The sequence below is a fragment of the Artibeus jamaicensis genome, unplaced genomic scaffold, assembly GCF_021234435.1.
Source record: "Artibeus jamaicensis isolate MK-2021 breed Jamaican fruit bat unplaced genomic scaffold, CSHL_Jam_final contig_387, whole genome shotgun sequence".
NCBI classification, from domain to species: Eukaryota; Metazoa; Chordata; class Mammalia; order Chiroptera; family Phyllostomidae; genus Artibeus; species Artibeus jamaicensis.
Genome location: NW_026521812.1, coordinates 12,843,543 through 12,865,117, shown reverse-complemented (window position 1 = coordinate 12,865,117; position 21,575 = coordinate 12,843,543).

The window sequence follows — 21,575 nt, the reverse complement described above, 5'->3', positions numbered from 1 at the left end:
GAGACGAAGAGTGTTTACCTATGCCTCCATATTAACGGGAAGTCTATATTTTCATTTTTTCAATTTAAAAATTAAATAAATTCAATTACAACTTATATTCAATATTATTTCATATTAGTTTTAGGTGTATAGCACAGTGATTAAACAGTCATATACTTTACAAAATGTTCCTCCTTATATTTCCCCCCTGGTACCAGACATAGTTATTACAATATTATTGACTATATTCCTATGTTGTACTTTACATCCTTATGACTATTTTGTAACTACCAATCTCCAAGTCCCCCATTCCCTTTCCTTCAGACAACCATCACTGTGTTGTCTGTACCTATGAGTTCTTTTCTATTTTGTTTGTGAGTTTATTTTGTCCATTAGATTCTACATGTAAATGAAATCATATGGCATTTGCATTTATGTGACTGACTTATTTCACTTAACATAATACCCTCTAAGTTCATCCATGTAGTCACAAATGGTAAGTTTTTGTTCTTTTATATGGCCAAGCAATATTTCATCGTCTATAGGTACCACCTCTTTTTTATCCACATATCTCCTGAGGGGTACATGGATTGCTTCCATAGCAATAAACATAGGGGACCATATATTATTTTGAATTAATGTTTTGGTTTCTTTGGATAAATTCCTAGTTATAATTTTTTCAGGAACCTCCATACTGAAAACACTATTTTTAATCATTTAGTTTGTACTTTTTTGCTTTATATTTTTCACATTCCATCTGGTTTTATGTATTCAGTGTCCTTTTCTTTTTTGCCAAGTTCAAAAAAATATGCATACATCACTCTAATCTTCAAATCATTTTACAAACACTACCAAATTGGAATTTAGTGGTTTAAAATTAACCTTTTTGTGTTTTTTTCATGAGCCTCCAAAATACCTCAGTAAATGATTTTTCTTTTGTCATTTCCATTTTTTCCATATCTAGGCAAATATTATCTGTATTTCATTCAGCATGTATTAGAGCATTTGCATAGTCTAGGTTTTTAAAGGAAAAATATGTAAATGATGACTCCCTGATTTTGTTTATATTTTTATATACTGTCCAGTTTAACACTGGTTTAGCACCTTCTAAGCATCAAGCACTATTTGGCTACAGTATATCATGACAAAGAAAAGGGCTGAGTCTCTGCTCTTTGGGAACTCACGATTGCTGGGGAGACAAGCTCTCATGGGGAGACACATGAGTACTCCATTGCATCAAAGGCAGACTGCGGTGAGTGCTAGAAAGCAAGCTAACAGTGAATATATTGTGTAATACTAGGTTCTTATTGTGTGCGTAGAATTTTCTAAGGCCTTTTCACAAGGTACTATAGGGTTATAGTGAAAGGAGTAGAAATTAATTTCAACTGCTTGACTAGTATTCAGCCGAGTTTGAGTATTTTAAATGTTTCTCAGATCATTTTGTTTTCTTTGCCTCACACAGTGTTCTCATTAACTATCTTTATGCCATATTGTTTATTCCCCCCCTTTAATTTTATGCTCTACAAAACCTGCTGTTATAGGCTGAATAGTGTCCCCACATGCATTTATATGGCAGTGTTACTGAACAAAAAAAGGAGGTTGGCTGCCTGTCACCACGAAAGCCAGATTCATGAAGCAGGTGCTGGTGCAAAAGGAAAGAGGTTTACTCAGGTGTCACACAACCTGGGAGAATGGTGGGCTTCTGTCTCAATGACCATCTCCTCCCCAAACACTAGACCAAGCCCAACCATCCTCAGCAAGACCAGAACAAAAGCCAGGGCCCAGAGTTCCTGCTGTATTTTAAAGTGCCATTCTTTGGATCCCACAGGTAGTCACTAAGTGGTCATGCAGGTAGCTTAGCTTGTTCCCAGCTGCAGTCTGGCTTTAGGCTCCCTCCTGGAGGCTGTTTGTGGAGCCAGCCTGGCCATGGCCATGTGGTGGCTAGGGCCACAAGGTTGTGTGCTCCCAGACGGTAGACTGTGCAAACACACTGGCAAAAACTTCACCAGGTCAGCAAGAGAGAGAGAGAGACTCCCTCCTAGAAGACATGGGCCACATGACTGCTAAGGTCTCATGGCCCACGTAGAGGACAGGCCAGTGAACCTTCTGAGTGCAGTCTGGAGCAACATGCAAAGAGCAAGGGGCAGTGTCTTTGTTTTTATTCTGTTTGCTTGTTTGTTTTGTTATTTAGCCTCCTGTTAAAGGTGAGATCATATGGTATTTGTCCTTCAATGCCTGGCCTATTTCACTCAGCATAATGCTTTCCAGTTCCATCCATGCTGTTGCAAAGGGTAGTAGCTCCTGAAATAGAGAACAAGTGGGCAGCGACCAGAGGGGAGAGGGAAGAGAATTTAAGGGGAAAAATGGGAAGGGATTTTGAGGAACAAGTATGAAAGACACAGGGATGAGGACTGGGGTGGGGGAAATGGGAGGGAGGTGGGGAGACGGGGCAGGGGGGCTGGGATGGGAGAAATAGACAAAAAAAACTGTGCTTCAAAAATAACTAAATAAAAAAATGATATAAAAAAAAAACAAAGAGCAAGGGGCAGAGCCAGTCCCAAGCAGTGAGTGAACCACAAAAGCAGAGCTGGTCCCAGAGCTTGTAGTGAGCAACAAGCAAGAGAATGAATCCTGAGCAGTAAGCAGCAAGCAAGAGAGAGAGTCCATATTACCTCAGGGCTATTTCTGTTTTAAGTGTGGGAAAGGCCAGGTGCTTTCTCAGAACTTCCTGAACGTTCTGCATGCTCCACGGGGATCCACACCCAGTCCCCACACCATCCCTTTTTTTTTCCCAGGCTAGACTGACAGCTCTCTTTGGTCCATCACCTCCTTTGCCACCAATCTGACTTCTACGTCATGTGTGCTTACATTCCCCTAATCCCACCCTCAATCCAGTAAGAAGGTAGGGGAAGGCTTTTCCCCTTATCCGATTATCTTTCTAGCTTTTAGTGAGCCAGCCTCTGGAGGCCCTACTACTCATTATTCTAGCTTTGGGAGAGCTGGGGCCCTATCCATTCCTCTCTCTAGCCCTTAGCATGCAGAGGGCCCCAACTATCATCTTTTCCGCTTTCTGCCTGTGCTTGGGCCCTGCCCAATCATATTTCCAGCTTTCAGCATGGATCTCAGTGTAAGTACCTCCCCCTTAGCTATCTCTAGCTAGTTAGGGAGACACCTCTGATTCCTGCTACCAGGGCTGCCAGGCTTCCCTGCCTATGGGGTAGAGGTCTCATGTGGGTCTCAGTGCTGCACAGCTTACCATCTTAAGGGGAATGCTCTGCTGTAGCCAAGCCCAACCACTGTTCCCACTGGGGGAAGTGGTCCCCTGCTTCTACCTCTGGGCCAGGCAGTCACACATCAGAGATGCAGTGATCAGCCAAGCCTCTGAGCTTCTTGTCCCACCCACAGAGAGTGATCCCCTCCTTGCTGCCATCCTGCTCAGTCTGCCCAGGATGAGGTACATCTCAGCTCCCCAAGAAGGGGCGTGCCAAGGATACCAGCTCATCCACCAGTAAAAGTAGTACTAATGTCCAATGTTTAAGAATGTGATTTTAGAGACACCATCTTTAAAATCTTCATTAGATTAAAATGAGGTCAATAGAATGGGCCCCAATTCAATACAACTAGTATTCTTATGAGAAGAGAAACGATGACTTACAACTCAAGGAAGGAGGCCTCAGAAAGAAACCAATCCTGGCACCTTGACCTCCAATTTCCAGATTCCAGAACCATAAGGGAAAAAAATTTCTAATCCAATCCACAACAAATTGTAATTATCTCATATGATTTTTATCACATTTTTTCTATTTTATTTGTCTTATATTTTATATAATCTTTTATAAAATGGATACAATATTAAAAATCAAAATTGGAGAGGGAAAGGCAGGTCCCAAAATGGCACTGCCTGAGTCAAACACACTAAATGACCTTAATTCAGTCACTTCGTCTCCAGTGGTGCAGCTGCCTCTAGATAAACATTTCCAAAAACTTATTTGTCCTTAAAGCAACAAATGGATAAAATTCATATCATCATAAGAGAACATTTATTTAAGAATTGAGAAGAGAGATCAGATGGTCTCTTGCCCTCTTCCCATTCTTCTTTTTTTTCACCCTGCCCTTTTCCCATTCTTATTTCTAAATGATTATTCACACACCGTCTGAGACTGTACACACTTTTCTGAAATAAGATCTGCTGTGAGAGGGACCCTGGCACAGGAATATAAATATTTTAAGAAAATGCACATAGCTTCAAAAGTTAAATAAATTATTATTAGAATTACTTTTGATGATAAGCACTTACTGGAGGTGGAGGAAACTATTGAAGTTACCCTTGTTTTCTCTTAACTCTTGGTGGTCTGACAGAGCATCTAAGTGCTGCAGATTCAACATCCTCATAGCCTCGATTCTGTGATCCAGGCTGCACAGAAAATACAGGACAACTGGAATTTAGTGGTTTCTGTGGTAACAAGTATTAATAAATAATATTAAATTACGTACAGCTTTCTGTTTTAAGCACCCCTTCTCTCTATGAACAACTGCTGCTTCTCTTGTCTCTTCCCTGGCAGGGGTCCACCCCCTACCCTCTCTCCCTGACCATTTGTGTGGCCCAGACCACCACCGTTCCAAACACACCATAAAGGAAGCTGGAGCATCTGAGCTAGACTTCCTTTTTCTCTTCTTTCCCATTACTGTCTCGGAGAATATATTTTTAATTATTGTTTATTTTAAACCCTTTTTAAAACTATAACGGGCTTTGGAAAATTATATACATGAAATTTTATGTTTTAAACTAGCAATTCAAATTTACAAATATACAGCTCTGAAGTTTTCTTATAATTTTTCAGTGATGTGTATATTGTCATTGTTTCCCTTTTCACTTCTAATAATTATTTGCACCTTTTTCCCCCTTGGTCGTACTTGCTAAAGCATGATATTAGTCATCTCCAAGTACTGCTTTTTGCTTTTATTAATACATTTTTAATTTTTAAAATTATTTTCTAAAGAGTTGGCTTGTACTTCCATTTATATTAATCTCTTTCTTCTATTTTATGTTTATTTCCTTCATTTTTGTCTTAAAAGCATAGATAGTTAATTTTCAATCTTCTGTTCAAATAGATACATTTAAGTTCCTACATTTTCTCCTCAGTCTTGCTTTAGTCACATTCCACTAGGTGTGTTATATAGAACTTTTCATTTGTTTATTCAGCTCTAAATAGTTTATAAATTCAGTATTGATTTTACTTTAACATAATAATTAGTTGGAATTGTGTGTGTATGTGTGTTTTGAGTAGTGAAATGTCTGGTAATTGATGAATAAGTACATATAGCCTGTATAATATCACCTTTAAGAAATTTGCTGACATTTTTACTGTGGTCTAGTGCGTGGTAAATTTTTGTGGCTATAGTCTGTTTGCTTGAAAATATGTAGTTTTGTGTGCATGGTACAAGCATCTTTGTATAGCTACTCAGTCAGGCTTCTTAAGTACATTACGCAAGTTCTCCATATCCATTTTGTTAGTGGGGGGTTTCCTGCTTGGTTTCTGAAAAGGGGATGTTCAGCCTCTCACTGGGATTACGAATTTGCCCATTTTACTCTTTAGGGCTCTCAGAGTTTGCTTTCTCTATTCCTTTTGGGTCAACTCCAGCTAATCACCTAGACCCAGAGCTCACTACTGAGACCTTATATCTGCCATGCTCTTTTACCTTCGGCAACAGAACTTTCTTTTGCACATTTTGCATGCTTTGCTCTCTTTTCAATTTGACCCTCTGCTTTTGGAGTGACATCGTTTGTGTGTGAGTGTAAATTTTTTTAAAGATATTTTATTGACAATGGTATTATAGTTGTTCCAATTTTTCCCCTTTGCCCCCTCTGCCTGGTATGCTCATTCCCTCCAGCAAACCCCTCCTTTGTTCATATCCATGGGTTGTGCATGTAAGTTCTTTGGCTTCACATTCTTACTATACTCTTCTTAACATTCCCATGTCTACTTTGTACCTACCAATTATGCTTTTTAATCCCTGCACCTTTCCCCATTCTCCTCCTCCCTCACAGCTGATAACCTTCCAAGTGATCTCCATATTGACGATTTTGTTCCTGTTCTGCTTGTTTCCTTAGCTTGTGTTTTTAGACTCAGTTATTGATAGTTGTAAATTTGTTGCTATTTTAATGTTGATAGTTTTGGTCTTCTTTTTCTTAAATAAGGCCCTTTAATATTTCATGTAGTAATGGCTTGGAGATAATGAACTCCTTTAGCTTTACCTTGTCCGGGAAGCACTTTATCTGCCCTTCTATTCTAAATGATAGTATAACAGGGTGCAGCCAAGAGGTGGGCCCCAAATAGGGATTTGGAATGGGGTCCAGAACATGAGGTGTTCAGCAAATATTAGAAAACTATATAAGATGTCCTCACCCCTTCCCCCCACAGATGTGAGTTGGGGGAAGGGACACATGGAGCAGGAACATGGAGAGCTGTTTTGCACAGCAACAGCTTTGCAGCTAACCTCTGGTGTGGTCATTAATATATCTATAACCTTTAACTGGTTGCATAGATATGTTAAATAGCCATGACCATGCTTTGAGCCAGGAGGATGGAAGTGACTTCCACCCGAGATGTAACAGGGGTCAGGTCCCCCAGGTTACAGCGCCTGTGTGAGAGCTTGGAAAAGATTGACTCCATGCCATGGGGCCACACCTGCCAGACTCACTATGGCAGCTCAGAAAAGCTGAAAAATACAGGAGTGCTGGCAAGTGTAACCATTTATAGAAGGAGTCAGAAATGGGGCTGCAGAGGAAGGTTGGCACAGGGATTTAAACCCAGAAGCAGCAGCCATTAAGGGGAGAACCACACGATTTTGGCAGAGTGGAGACCCCTACTGCTTTGCAGAGGAGAACTACTCGGCTCGATCCTGGCTGATGACACAGCTGATGATGTCGGGAGCCTAAATCTACTCCTTTTCCTGAGATACGGTACCCAAATTAGGGCAGAGGGAGAAGGAAGGACTGTATGTACCTGTGGGTATCCTAAAATATCCTTGATATTTTAATAAAGACATTAGGTCACTATTTTAAATCTGTATAACATTAAATAAACGTTTTCTTTTCTTTTCACGAATTTCTGTCATTGAGAGACATCTTTCCTTTGGTGGTAGGCAAGCAAACCTAGTGGGGTCCTTTCAGTAATAGTATATTGTAGCCCCCCTTGGCCCTGTTCTGTAACAATAGCTTTGCTGGATAGAGAACAGTAGGTTGTAGGCCCTTACTTTTCATCACTGTGAATACTTCTTGCCAGTCCCTTCTTGCCTGCAAACTTTCTTTTGAGAAATCAGTCTTATAGCCTTATGGGAATTCCTTTGTAGGCAAGTCTCTGCTTTTCTCTTGCTGCTTTTGAGATTCACTCTTCATTTTTAACCTTTGGCATTCTAATTATGATGTGTCTTGATATGGTTCTCTTTGGGTCCAACTTGTTTGGGACTCTCTGTGCTTCCCGAACTTGTCTATTTCCTTCACCAAATAAAGGAAGTTTTCTTTGATTATTTACCAAATAAGTTTTCAATTTCTTGCTCTTCCTCTTCTCCTTCTGGCATCCCTATGATCTGGACGTTGATACGTTTGGAGATATCCCAGTGGCAACTTATACTGTCCTTGTTTTTTGAGTTCTTTTTTCTTTTTGCAGTTCTGATTGAATGCTTATTTCTTCCTTATGTTCCAAATTGTTTATTTAAATTCCAGCTTTGTCCCCTCCACTGTTGATTTCCTATAGATTTTTAAAAATGTAACTTAATGTAATCTTCATTTCTGCCTGAGGTTTTTTGTTTTTTGTTGTTGCTGTTGTTTTTTATTGCCACATTCAATGAGTTCTTTCAGCAGCCTGATTACCAATGTTTTCTACTCTCCATCTGAGAGGCTGGTTATCTCCATTTTGTTTAGTTTTTTTTTTCTGGGGTTTTGTTTTGTTTTTTTCAATTGTTTCTTGGACCCTCAGTCTTGCGGCCTCCTTGTGTTTGTTTCTGTGTATTAGGTACAAGTTCTTTGACTCCTCTGTCTTAGTAGGATGGCCTATTGTAGAAAAATTACATATAAATTGTGTGGGATGGAGCCTTAGCTAGTCTCCAGGGTAGGGCAACCCACTTCACCACTTTGTGGCTCTGTGTGGTGGGAGGGCTTAGACAGGGGACAATGCTACCATGTGCCTCTAGAAGTTTATTTATGAAAATAAGTAAAATAAAGAATTTAATAAGTATTTAATAAATAAGTATATAATTAAATATAAATAAAGAAACTTTTAAGAAACTTTTTTGTGGCAAACTCGCTTTTATTTTTTCTTCCACATTTTAAAAATTATTGTTCAAGTACAGTTGTCTCCATTTTCCCTACACCATTCCTGCCCCCATGGCCATCCCCACTTCCTATCCTTGATCCTGCCCCCATGATTTTGTGGAGTAGGATCATGATTTTCATTTGATTTTGTAGATGTGTCCTTTATACATGTTCCTAAAAACGCTTCCCCTTCTTCCCCCATTATCCTCTCCCACCTCCCCTCTGATTACTATCAGTTTGTTCTTAATTTCAGTGTCTCTGGTTATATTTTCTTTGCTTATTTGTTTTGTTGATTAGGTTCCACATATAGGTGAGAATAAAGTCCATTTTTAAATTCTGAACTTGACCTAATGTGAAATATGTATAAAACCTAGTTACCAATTTAGATTTTTTTCAAATTTTATGTAATTAAAGGAAATTCAACAATGTCCCTTCAGTGAGTCTTTAGATTCTTGGGGCAGAACCTTTCTTAAACTTTATTCAGTTCAATTTACCAAAGTGAAGAGATAAATTAACTGCAGGATTTAATGAGAGTCTGTGAGTACCAGTTTCTTCATCTTCGTTAAGGCCATGGGGATAGGTTCTGTTTAATATTTTCTTCATTCTAATTCTGCCATCTATGAAGATAACAACTTGAGTCAGTTTGGGCCATTCAGTGATTTCACATAAAGTTGACACAAACATCTGGACAACTGATCAAACATCTGGATAATTGATTAATTTGCGACTTAACTAATGAAGCATTTGGACATCCTAAAAACAAACAAAGAATATCTCTGCAAAAATGGAAAATCAGTAAGACCTTTTTCTAGCTGCCTAATAGTCTGTCTGTTAATAAGATAAACATTATGGGCCAAGATGGAGGCGTAGGTGGAAACATATTGCTTCCTCACGCAACCAAATCTAAAAACAACAAAGTTTTAATAATAATAAAGTCAATCAAACCACAGAAAATCAAATAATACGGAGTCTGAAAATAAGGAGCCGCTCAGCTAAACCGGTGAGAGGGGCGAAGCCAGCAGTGGAATGGGTTGGGCAAAAAAAGATCCCCCAACCCGGGCAGGGCGTGGATCCCAGGTGCAGGGTAGCTACTGGCGGACCCAAGGAAGGCGCAGAGATAGCCAGCCGCACATTTGTGTGCAGATAAACCAGTGAAGAGACATGCATTGAGACAGACTGTGCAGGCCCTGGTGCAGGGCAGCGAGCTTGCACATTTGCGCTCAGATAAACAGGCAGGGGCGAGTGGTGAGGAGGACTGGGCAAGCTGAGAGGACCGCCATTGCTCCCTCTCTGACCCCGCCCCCACCTACAGCGTCACAGACAAATGACCTGCATGGCCCGCCCTGGTGAAATACCTAAGGCGCCTCTCCTCATATGTAACAGGCACGAACAGATCAAAACATGGCTCAAGAACAACTCAGAGCCCCAGAGCCAATAAATCTAAACAATGAAGAAATAGCCAAACTTTCAGATGCACAGTTCAAAACACTGGTGATCAGGATGCTCACAGAACTGGTTGATTTTAGTCACAAATTAGAGGAACATATGAAGGCTAAACTAATTGAAATGAATGGAAATACACAGGAAACCGATAGTGATGGAAAGGAAGCTGGGACTCAAATCAAGGGAGCAGACCAGAAGGAAAGAAAAAAATGACCAAACAGAGAAAGATGAAGAAACAAGAATTCAAAAAAATGAGGAGAGGCTTAGGCAAACCTTCAGGACATCTTCAAATGTTCCAACATCCGAATTATAGGGGTACCAGAAGGGGAAGAGGAAGAGCCACGAATGGAAAACTTATTTAAACAAATAATAAAAGAGAACTTCCCCAATCTGGCAAAGAAAATACTCTTTCAGGAAATCCAGGAAGCTCAGAGAGTCCCAAAGAAGTTGGATCCAACAAGGAACACACCAAGGCACATCATCATTACATTAGCCAAGATTAAAATGAAGGAGAGAATCCTAGAAGCAGCAAGAGATAAGGGCACAGTCACCTACAAAGGAGTTCCCATCAGACTGTCAGCGGATTTCTCAAAAGAGACCTTACAGTCAAGAAGGGGTTGGAAAAAAGTATTCCAAGTCATGAAAATCAGAGACCTACAGCCAAGATTGCTCTATCCAGCAAAGCTTTCATTTAGAATGGAAGTACAGATAAAGTGCTTCTTAGATAAGATCAAATTCAAGGAGTTCATCATCACCAAGCCCTTATTATATGAAATGTTAAAGGGATTTACCTAAGAAAAAGAAGATAAAAAAGATGAACAGTGAAAGGACAGCAAACTCACAGTTATTAACAACCACACCTAAAATAAAAGCAAATTAAGAAGAAAGCTAGATCAGGAGTGAACCATAGAAATGAAGATCACATGGAGGTTTAGCAACAGGGGAGTGGGAGAAGGAGAAGGGGGGAGAAGGTACAGAAAATAGGTAGCATAGACAGTATATTGAAAATAAATAGGGGGAGGGCAGGAATAGTAGGGGAAATATAGAATCTAAAGAACTTGAGACACGTGTTCATGAACTAAAAGGGGGAATGGTGGGGGAGGGGTGTGCCGGGTGGAGGGGAATGAAGGAGGGGAAATAGAACAAATGTAATGGCATAATCAATAAAATAAAAAAATATTTAAAAAAATAAAAAATAAAAAAAAAGATAAACATTGTGTGTGTACATGCGCAGGTATTTGTTTTACATTCCTATTTTCTCTGGGGGGTTGTTTATTTAGGTTTTGTGGCTGAATATTAAAACAAAATAAAGAGAATAACTGGGAAAGATGATTACAAAAGCAATAGATTCACTCCACCCTTATTACAAAATTATTTAGACTTAAAAAAAATAATTTTGCAATAAGCAATAAAAGAAAGGTACAAATGATTGAAACTTCATAGATTATAAGAATTCAAAAAGCAAAATCTCAGAAATATTTAATACATCAATATAAAATATACTGACATGAGAAAAAATATAAATGACAAGCCCAGAAAATAAACACATAAAAGGAGAGAGAAACTGAATATGATACCTCTGAAAGAGCATCTCATGTGAAACTCAACAATTACACCTTGTTACTGTAATAACACACACCGACACAAAGCTCACGATATAAGAATTTGTAACTATCTTAAGCCTAATTTTTTCTCATTTTAAAAATAATATATTGCTTTCTTAAATTACTAATTTTGCAAATTTGTTTCGCTTACCTTTTAAAAAACTTTATTCACTTTGAAATATGTTTACTCCCAGTATAAAGGGCATCTTTTTCACAGGGACAATATGGAAGCAAATTAGACAAAAGACCACAAGGAAGAAGATGGAAGGGAAACGTACAAGAATATCATATTGTTTTCTGTAGTACTGAGGAAGAGAAAACACTGGTCTTTGTCCTGTGCTCCTTGAACATTTTACAAACTCATTTTTAATACCCTGAAACTCTGGTTTTTGTCCTCAACACTTCGTCTTAATCTCAAAGACCATTAAAAATCAACCCATTCTCAGTCTCATGTTTGATGTTCTCCTGCTATGGTCCCCAGTTCAGTATTTGACACTGTAGGCCTACCTCGGCCACACTCTCTGTTTCTTGTATTTTAGATAATATGAAAATGCATTAATTTTCTTCTGTATGCATTTTTCTCCCACTCTTCTTTCTCTGTCAATATTTTTTCTTTCTTGCATGACTCTTTTTTTAGACATTTTCCAAGTATTTTACCTACCTAAATGAAATGCCACATATGAAACACCAAATCCAATGTCTGTTACATAAAGAGCAATAAAGAGTAAAAAGAAATTCAAGTTCCTTTTGATCTCTTACACCTTTCCTTTTCCAGGGATGTCATCAGTGCTTATGATCTTTCTCCTCGGCTGTATTACTCTACCTGCCTCCTGGAAGACCAGCTGATCAACCTCAATTCTTTCTTCCTCTGTCCTGGTCCACATTTCCCAACTCCCAACTTTGGTGTAGGTCCTCCATCATTTTATGGTACTAGTTATTTGTTTTGATCATTCTTTGAGGATCAGAGATGATATTCATTCTTTATCCTTATCTGTAAAAGTCACTAGGTCCTGGAAAATTTACCTTCAAAATGTTTATAATATTAATGCCCTCTTTTCAATTAAAATTACTTTAGTAGTTCAAAACTGTAAAGCATTCAAACCTGGTTGATTTATTATGCACCAAAAAAATTCTAAAACTATGCTTCCAATATTTTGCTGTCACTAATGATACATTAATGTTTCTACAGACATATCTGTGGTATTTCTTTGATCATGCCAATTCTCTTTAACCAAATACAAAACATTCTTTCAAATACAAACTAAATACCTTTTGTACTATTTATCAACTTATGTTTATAAATTTATCTTTTATGATTTTAATTTTTACTCTGTGTTTTAATAAAGCTGCAGTGTTAAGAGCCCCCCACTTCTGCCTTATCTATTCTTACTTCGTTTGTCCCTCCCTATTGTTTCCCAACAATCATTGCTAATTGACATTGAACATATAATTCAAAGCTCAGTGTATGTATCATCTTCTCTAGTAATTGACTGATATTTTGATTTAAAATAAGAGACATACATATTTAATCTTTTTCCTTGTTTTTAACACAGAGTTTCTAAATTGCTTGGAATTTTCTGAATCAGGAGAACAGCAAAGCTGTCTCTTGTTATGTTAATGAGGTGACTTTTGGTTCCTACCTAAGGATGGAGCTGGTTGCCAGGAGAGCCAAGAATGTAATTATAGGGTTGGAACTTTTAGTCCCACCTCAGACCTCCAGGGAGGACACAGGAGCTTGAAGTTGGGCCAAATGTCAATGCCTCATAATTTAATCAATCAGGTTTGTGGAATGAAGCCTCCATAAAAAACATAAGGGGATTGGGTTTAGAGAGCTTCTGGGCTGGTAAACATGGAGATTTTAGGACAGTGGCACTGTCTAGAGCAAAGCAGCCCTGCACCCTTTCTCAGTACCTTGTTCTATATATCTGTTCCACCTGGCTACTCCTGAATTACATCCTTTTGTAATAAACCAATAGTCTAATGGATAAAGGCACTACCCGAGTTCGGGGAGCTGCTCTAACAAGTTAATTGAATATAAGGAACCCATCATGAGAACCTCTGATTTATATAGCCTGTTGGTCAAAAGAAACACAGGAAACAACTCGGACTTGTGACTGACACAGCGTGGGGTGGCGATAGGGGTATAGAACAGCCTTATGGGACTGGACCCTCAGTCTGTGCAATCTGATGCTGTCTCCAGGTAGATAGTGCCAGAATTCAATTGAATTGTAGAACACCCAGCTGGGTGACAGAGCATTGCTCTGATATGTGGGGAAGTCCCCTGCCACACATTGGAAATTGGGCCCAGGATCTCAGAAGAGCAATCCTACTTGATTCTCAGGGAAACATACTCAGTGCAACTATTTGTTGTTCGCAGACTCCACCACAGTACCCTGCACCTTGTAAGTAATACATGTCTGATGAATGTAAGGACACATCTCTCCTTTTTGGATTCCATGTACTTGTTATCTCTGTTCTCAAAATCTAGAGAAGTGGCTTTTTCTTGTGTTTCATGTTTAATTTCTCCACAAATCCCTGGAATATTCCAGAAGCAGCTGAAAAATGAGAATTTTTATTTTATTTTGATTGTCAGTTTTTAAGAGAGGAGATAGTTATGTCTCACATACACAGCTATGAAATGACAACTAGCTGTGGTCAGACGTGCCATGTCAAGAGACCTGAAATGAGTTATCAGAAATGCAATTTAAGTAGAGTGGCATAGAGTGATTCTGGACTTACTTTCTCCCACAGACACATTACATCTACAGTTAAATATGGAACGTATTTAATGATATGAGCAGCTGTATGAACTAGCTGAGTAGCTCCTTCACAACAAATGATAAGAAAGTCCTGTGGGGACTGGTAGGAGAAGCAGAGATGCAGTCTCACCAAAACTCTGCCCCTCTCACCAAAACAGAAACCCACAGCTGGGAGGATCTCGCAGATCCGCAGCTTCTCTCTGAAGAGCACAACACGTGGGCCTTACACGGGAGACATGAGCCCCTGAAGTGTCTGTCATTGAAAACCAACAAGGCCTCCATCCAGAGGACCCAAAGGTCTGTAGGAAACTAAAACACACTTCTTAAAGGGATCACATTCACACTCACTCCCTCTGGGGCCCAAATGTAAAAGCTGCAGTTTGAAAAAATACTTAGACTGTATGTAAAAGAGATTTATTTGCTGATCTTAAAGAGACAAAGAGAAAGGGGCCTGTCTCTGGAGACAGAGATGCAGGAGGGCACCATTTTTGTACTCTTCTTTTACCACACTAAACACGGGTGGGCATGTGCATTCCTTATACTTTCCTGTTGCCCCACTAAAGCTGGCAATCATGTGCAGTCCACACAGGGGACATACCTGAGCAGCTGGTGGCCAAGGCGGAGGTGGGGTGCTTGCTTCCCGGGGTCCCATAGGACTAACAATCAGTGGGACAGTTCTCAGCAGGCTACTATCCCCAGGGCAATGCATAGAGAGCAAACTGAAATATACCCTCAGTGTGTGTAAAAGTCATATTTACTTATCTTTGAACTTCAGCCTGAGGAGCTGGCTCTAGGTTTGCTACACATCCAGAGGCTACAGAAGTGCTCTTAGGAAAAGTAGGCCACAGGACATCTTGCATTCTTTTTCATCCTTGTTACAGCTTGACAGTGTCCAACAGAAAGGAGCATATACAGTCATCTGAAGCCCCAGTTTTGTGAATGTCACTCAGGGGACACATCTAGAATGCCTGGTCTGTAGGCTAGCAGGGCTAACTGTAGATACATAGGACTGTATACATTTGTGCACTTTGAAAGCTCCTGCCTGAGGATCTAGCTTCTAATCAGCATGAAACTAGGTGCTGAGATTAATTCTTTTGAAATATCGACAGGTCTCTGCACACCCTCAAAAACTAGAACCTGTCAAGAATAAATTTGGCTGCTTAGACAATCACAAAAGTTTAAGAGACAACCAAGGTTGACAGGGCAATGTTGAATAGAAGTGTGATTGCTGGGTCATATGGTGGATCTATTGTTAATTGTTTTGAGGAATCTCTATATCGTTTTCCACAGTGGCTGTGCCAATTTGTAGTCCTACCAACAGTACCCTAAGGTTCCCATTTCTTCATAACCTTGCCAATACTTGTTATTTGTTCTCTTTTTGATAATAGCTATTCTTATTGGTGGGAGATCATATCTTATTGTGGTTTTGATTTTCATTTCCCTGATGATTAGTGATGTTGAGCATTTTTTGTGTCAGTTAGCTATCTTTATATTTTCTTTTGAGAAATATCTTCTCATGTTATTGGCTCATTTTTCATTGTCAATTTTTTGTTATTGAGTTGGATGAGTTCCTTACCCATTTTGGATATTAACCTCATATTGCACATATAATTTATAAACATATTCTCCTCTTTAGTAGGTTGTCTTTCAATTCGTTAATGGTCTCTTTGGCGGGAAGATTTTTTTAGTTTAATGAAGTCCTATTTGTTTACTTTTGCTTTTGTTTTCCTTGTTTTAAGGGACATATCTAAAAAACATTACTAAGATTGATGTGAAATAATTTACTACCTGTTTTCTTCTAGAATGTTTGAGATTTCAGGTCTTACATTTAAATCTTTAATCCACTTTAAATGTAATTTTTGTATATCGTATAAGAGAATGATAGTTTTTTTTTGCACATCTTTGTTCAGTTTTCCTAACAACACTTGAGAAGAAACTGTCATTCTGTCATTTTTCATTGTATATTTATACCTCTTTTGTCAAAGATTGGCCTCTTTTGGCTATGTAAGTGAAGGTTTATTTCTGTGCCCTCTATTCTGTTCCATTGGTCTATGTATGGGTTTTATGTACCATACTATTTTGATTATTATAGCTTTGTAGTGTAGTTTGAAATCAAGGAACATGACACTTCCAACTTCATTCTTCTTCATCAAGAGAGCTTTGGTTATTCATAGTCTTTTGTGATTCCATATAAATTTTAGGATTATTTGTTCTACTTCTGATAAAACAGCTAATGGTATACTGATAGGGATTGCATTAAATGTGCACATTACTTTGGGTCGTATGGTCATTTTAACAATATTAATTACTCTAATCCATGAGTATGGTATAGCTTTTCATTTATTTGTGTTCTCAAATTTCTTCTTTGGTGTTTTATAGTTTACAGAGTGCAGATCTCCCACTTCCTTGGTTAAATTTATACCTAGGTATTTTATTATTTTTTATGCAATTGTAAATGGGATTCTTTTCTTAATGCTCATTCTGACTATTCATTATTAGTGCTTAGTAATGTGATATCTAGCTTTCTTAAGTCAATTATTTCTACTTTTAAGGGTTGAGTTTAGATTCTTGAGTGATTGTAAAGAATATTTTTGGGGGAGTAGTGTAATTAGAAATAGAACCCTGAAACCTACCTTCCTACACTGTGAAACGATTTAATCCTAAGAGAAGTTGCATCATAATAAGTTGTTTTAAGTTGCCAGATTGCTTGAAATATTTTTTCCAACAGACATCATATGGTTAGGAAAAGCATGTTTCAGATTTGTAAGAAGATATTATTATATGTCTGCTCACCACACTGTGTCTAGGTGGCCTTTGGGTTTCAGTGCTGGGAAGTACTCTTCTTATATTTCAGAATTTAAGAGTTTTTGGAAGCAGCAACCTCACTGCATTCTTGATGAACATGTTACGTACCCAGAAAATTATATGGATTAATATAGAATCAAGATACATTTCAAGACAAGCAGTTTAATGTGGAAAACATCAAGATGGTCATACAAGATTCCACACTCTCAGCATTTTTACAAAACTTTGTGTATTGCAAACAAAACAAAAAAAGACAGCTCGTAAAGAAATATTCTACTTTCAGTGCTCTTGTCTCTCAAATTTTCTTTCATTAAAGTTTTATGGATCCTGAATTTGATACTTTTTACTAAATCTTTTCTTTGAGGTATGCTAGTAGTGGTTATCATGTTTTATCTCATATTATAGTCTCTATATTTTTAAAAGTATAGAGAAATTAGCATTCAAGACAATTGATAACAAATCTTTAGGAATTTATGAAAATGCAGAGGGCATTAAATGATGCAGAAGTAGAGCTCTCTTTTATGTTGGTAATAATACCTTCCTTCCTTGAGTTTCAGGAGGAGAATGAGGATATGCTTGGAGCAAGAAATACTAGACTGAACAGAAATGAACAGAGGGCTGAAGCTTTGCTATTTGTTTCTCTATTTGAAAAACTTTTATGTAGTACGGGCACTGAGACCAAAATTCATCTAACCAAACACAACAACAGCTAAATAGAGTCCTCAAAAAGAAAAAGACAGGAGTGTTGTTAGATGAACAATGCCTGCAGTTCAAGAATTGCCATCCAATATTTCCTCCTCTTCAGAGATTATTCTAAGATAAGTGGTTTTCACAGTTGAAAAGTCACTGCAGCTTCAGAAAAGCACTTCAAAATAAGTTTATGCCTGTGTATCACAGTTTATTTTTTACTACTCTTCAATTTTTTTTCTTATGAACATTTGTATTTTAAAAATATTTTTGTAAACCCTCTGGCCTGTATTTTATTTTTTAACCTAAGTGATTGGTATTTACCAAATAAATGTTATCACCAGCTGCCAGTAACTCAATTTTTAATACATTGAAACTAAACTTTTAAACACTAAATAATGAATCAGCACCATATGACCATCCTAATGAAGGTTGTGTGCATATTTGCATATGTATGTTTGTGTGTGTACAAGTGTGTTCGTGCTTTTGTGTGTGTCTTTAGACTTATCTCTTATGTTAATACTTCTACTATCCAGTCCCAAATGCTACTCTGTTAGTGTAACATAAATGCTAGCCGTAGGTTTACTTTAGTCAATTTCTGACCCATGTATCAATTTCATTTTTAGCCTGGTGTAAAATGGTTTCTTTTAGCTATTGAGAATATATAATTTTATTTATCTAGCCTTAATAACTAAGCCCAAAATACTAAAGCTACTCTGCAGAGAATTCAGTTAAATAACTTCGGAAATGACCTGACACTCTCCTTTTCCAGGTTGAGCAAGAGTAAGGGGTTCAGCTGTTGATGGTCCAGGGACTAAGGTGGGATGCAGGGCTGAGATGTCTTCTGGTGTACTTCACTTATACGTCATACTGGGAACTTCCAAGTCATTCATAAATATGCAGATCAGAATAAAAGATCTGAACTGCAGTCGGAGTTATAAGTAAGAAAAATCAAAGTGAAGGGAGTGTGGAACCTGGAGTGCTGGTGAGGAGGAAGGTGTGCCATGGCAGAGGCAGAAGAGAGCCCTGGAGAAGCTCCTCCCAACAAGTTGAAGGAGGATTTTATTGAATTCTTTGGTATATGGATTTGTGAACCTCATGGACTTCAGGGAATAGTCTAGGAAAAGGCAATGAGAAAGCCAACTACCAACAAAACTAGTTAAACCACTTTTTGACAGAAGAGACTAAGATCCAATTACTTTCACACTTACAAGTCAAAGTTTCTTGGTTCCTTTTGTCTCTCTGTCTCTTTTTGTGAATTCTGGGACATTTGCCAAATAACAATATTGGAATATGTATTTGTCATTGACAATAAAAGATATTGTAGAAACCACTAAAAACAGGACTTCAAATTAACACTCAACCTGACATCTACGCCCAATCTCCAATGCCAGCAGGGGTTGGTATTACAGAATGTGAGCTCAAGAGCTTTTTCCATCAGTGGATTTATGTGAGAATCAGAGTGGTGGTGGTAGTCAAGCTGAAACATCACATTTAGTTTAGATTAACTTATCCAATTAACTTACTTATTGTCAAAGAAAGGGGTTAGATTTTTTATGCATGTTGAAAAGGGACATGAGTAAAAAAGGAGGAAAAATGATGAAATACATTTCTGATTTTATATAGGTATAGGGTTAAGTACAGTTATGTTTAAGTCTATATGGGCAAGTTGAAGTGAGGCACAGACTGTTGCAGTGTACAGAGCTGGTAGCTGTGGGTGACAGGGAGGAAGGCTAAAGTATCAGGGAGCAGTGCTCAGGCAGCCCTCCTGAGCTTCATGGAACTCGTTAAAGAACATAGAACGTGATGGAAGTAAAAATCGAAACCTAGTCACATACACATACAGTGTAGCACCTTTGGCCTCATGCAAAATATATAAAAAACCTGAAGCAGGAACAAAAAAATATTTGTTGAAATATATACATTTTTCTGGACTTAGGTATAGGTAACAAGTGAAGACAGTAAAAATGGAAATACAGAGAATTGCTTTGCCATAAAGAAAGGAGCATCGATAGCTTTTGCAAAAGACTTTTAAGACACACATTTAAAAAAAATCTTAGCTCAGAGAGTCATTTTCCACATCTGTTGGGAAGATATAAAATATTTTTAGAGCAAATGTTATGGACAAAATATGTTTAATAAACCAAGTATTCCATCAGAGATTAGGTTGGAGATGTTGATGTTACTTTAGTGTTTGTGAGTGACTGCAAAGATAACTTTGACAAGTTAAGGAAAGATAGTAAGAAATAATAACAAATTATTATAGATTTTATGGCATATGATTGATAGCATTTTCCAAACTTGTAACCTAATCTTTGCATCTCTGAGTGACGGATAAGTATCTCACTTTTTATTTCAAAAGTTCTTCAGAACAGTGCTTTTAAGGATTTTTAGCAGTAGAATCAGTATTTAAAATTTGTATTCTCTGTATAATACTAAAGGGCAGGGAGAAATTTATGGCTAGACATCCCTAATTTCAAGTCGGGTCCCTTCCAGACACATCTGTGCACCAAATGCAAATAGAAAGCATTTTATTGTATAGTAAGTCATTGATCAAAGAATAAATAGAAGATATTTGCCTAATAGTTTCTTTTTCTGTTCACATTTAAATGAATAACATGGAATGTAAAAGAAATTATAATTCGGTGGAATCTGGTTTATAATCTCCAAAAGCAATGATCTATATTTTCAAATAAACAGTTGTCACTTTTACAGCTTATAGATAAAATATTTAAAATTGTTATCTTAAAAATAAGCATTTCTAAACAAGCTTGTTTCTTTCCCAATGAACCTTGGTATACTCTGCATTAACAATCCTTGCTGCTGAGTAGTGAAATCACAAAATTTCTCCTACATATCCTTATCTTTACCACTATTTCAAAAGCAGTAAAAAATGCTGAGATAGCTTAATCTAGCAAGTGTTGAAATAAAACCACCAGAACAATCGCAAAGTATAAAATTATACTGAGGAAAGAAAGGAAAAATATTGTGCTGTCTGTTTTGGAATTTAAGATGGTAAATAATTTTTTTAAATTTTTTACTCTGAAAAATTATAGAATCACAGAAAGTGACAAAGAAGGTAGACAGAAGTACCATGTACCCTTCATTCATTTTTCCCAATGGTCACATCTTACATATCTGCAGTATAACATGAAAATCAGAAAAATTAACACTAGCACAAAGTGTGTTTGTAGTTATATGGTGTTTTATCACATGTGTAGGCTCACACAATGACCATCATAATCAAGACAGAACTATACCATCACCACAAAGAACTCTTTCCATCGCTACCCTTTTATAACATCCTCCCGCCATCCATAATCTCCAACCACTAATTTCTTTTCTGCCTCTATAATTTTGTCATCTACATAATGTTATATAAATGGAATCATACAGTACATGGTGTTTAGAGATGTTTTTCCACTCAGCATAATGGCCTTCAGACTCATTAAAGTTTTTGCATTATAAATAGTTTATTTCTTTTTTATTGGAATAAACAACCAGGACTGCCACTTCTGGGTTGTATCATAAGTATATGTTTAGTTTTATAGAAAACTAAACTGTTTTTCACAGTGTCTTTACCATTTTAAGTTGTTACCAGCATTGTGTGAGAGTCCCAGGGTTTCTGCACTCCTGCTTACATTTGGTAGTGTCACTGTTTTTACTTTAGCTGTTTTAATAGGCATATAACGAATCTCAGTGTGGTCTCAAACTGTATTTCCCTAATGATCATGATCTTTAACATCTTTTCAAACACTTATTGTCATCTGTAGAGCTCCTCCAAGAGACTATGTCTATTTATTTTAAATATATTTATAGGATACCACTTGGCATTGCAAGGTATCAACTGACTTCTTCAAGTAGTAGGTGTATTTAGTAATTGAATATGTTACTTTTCCCACAGAACATCCCTTGTGACATAACACGAGAAACTGTATAGAATATAATTACATGTACCATTCTATAATTAATAATTATTAGTGA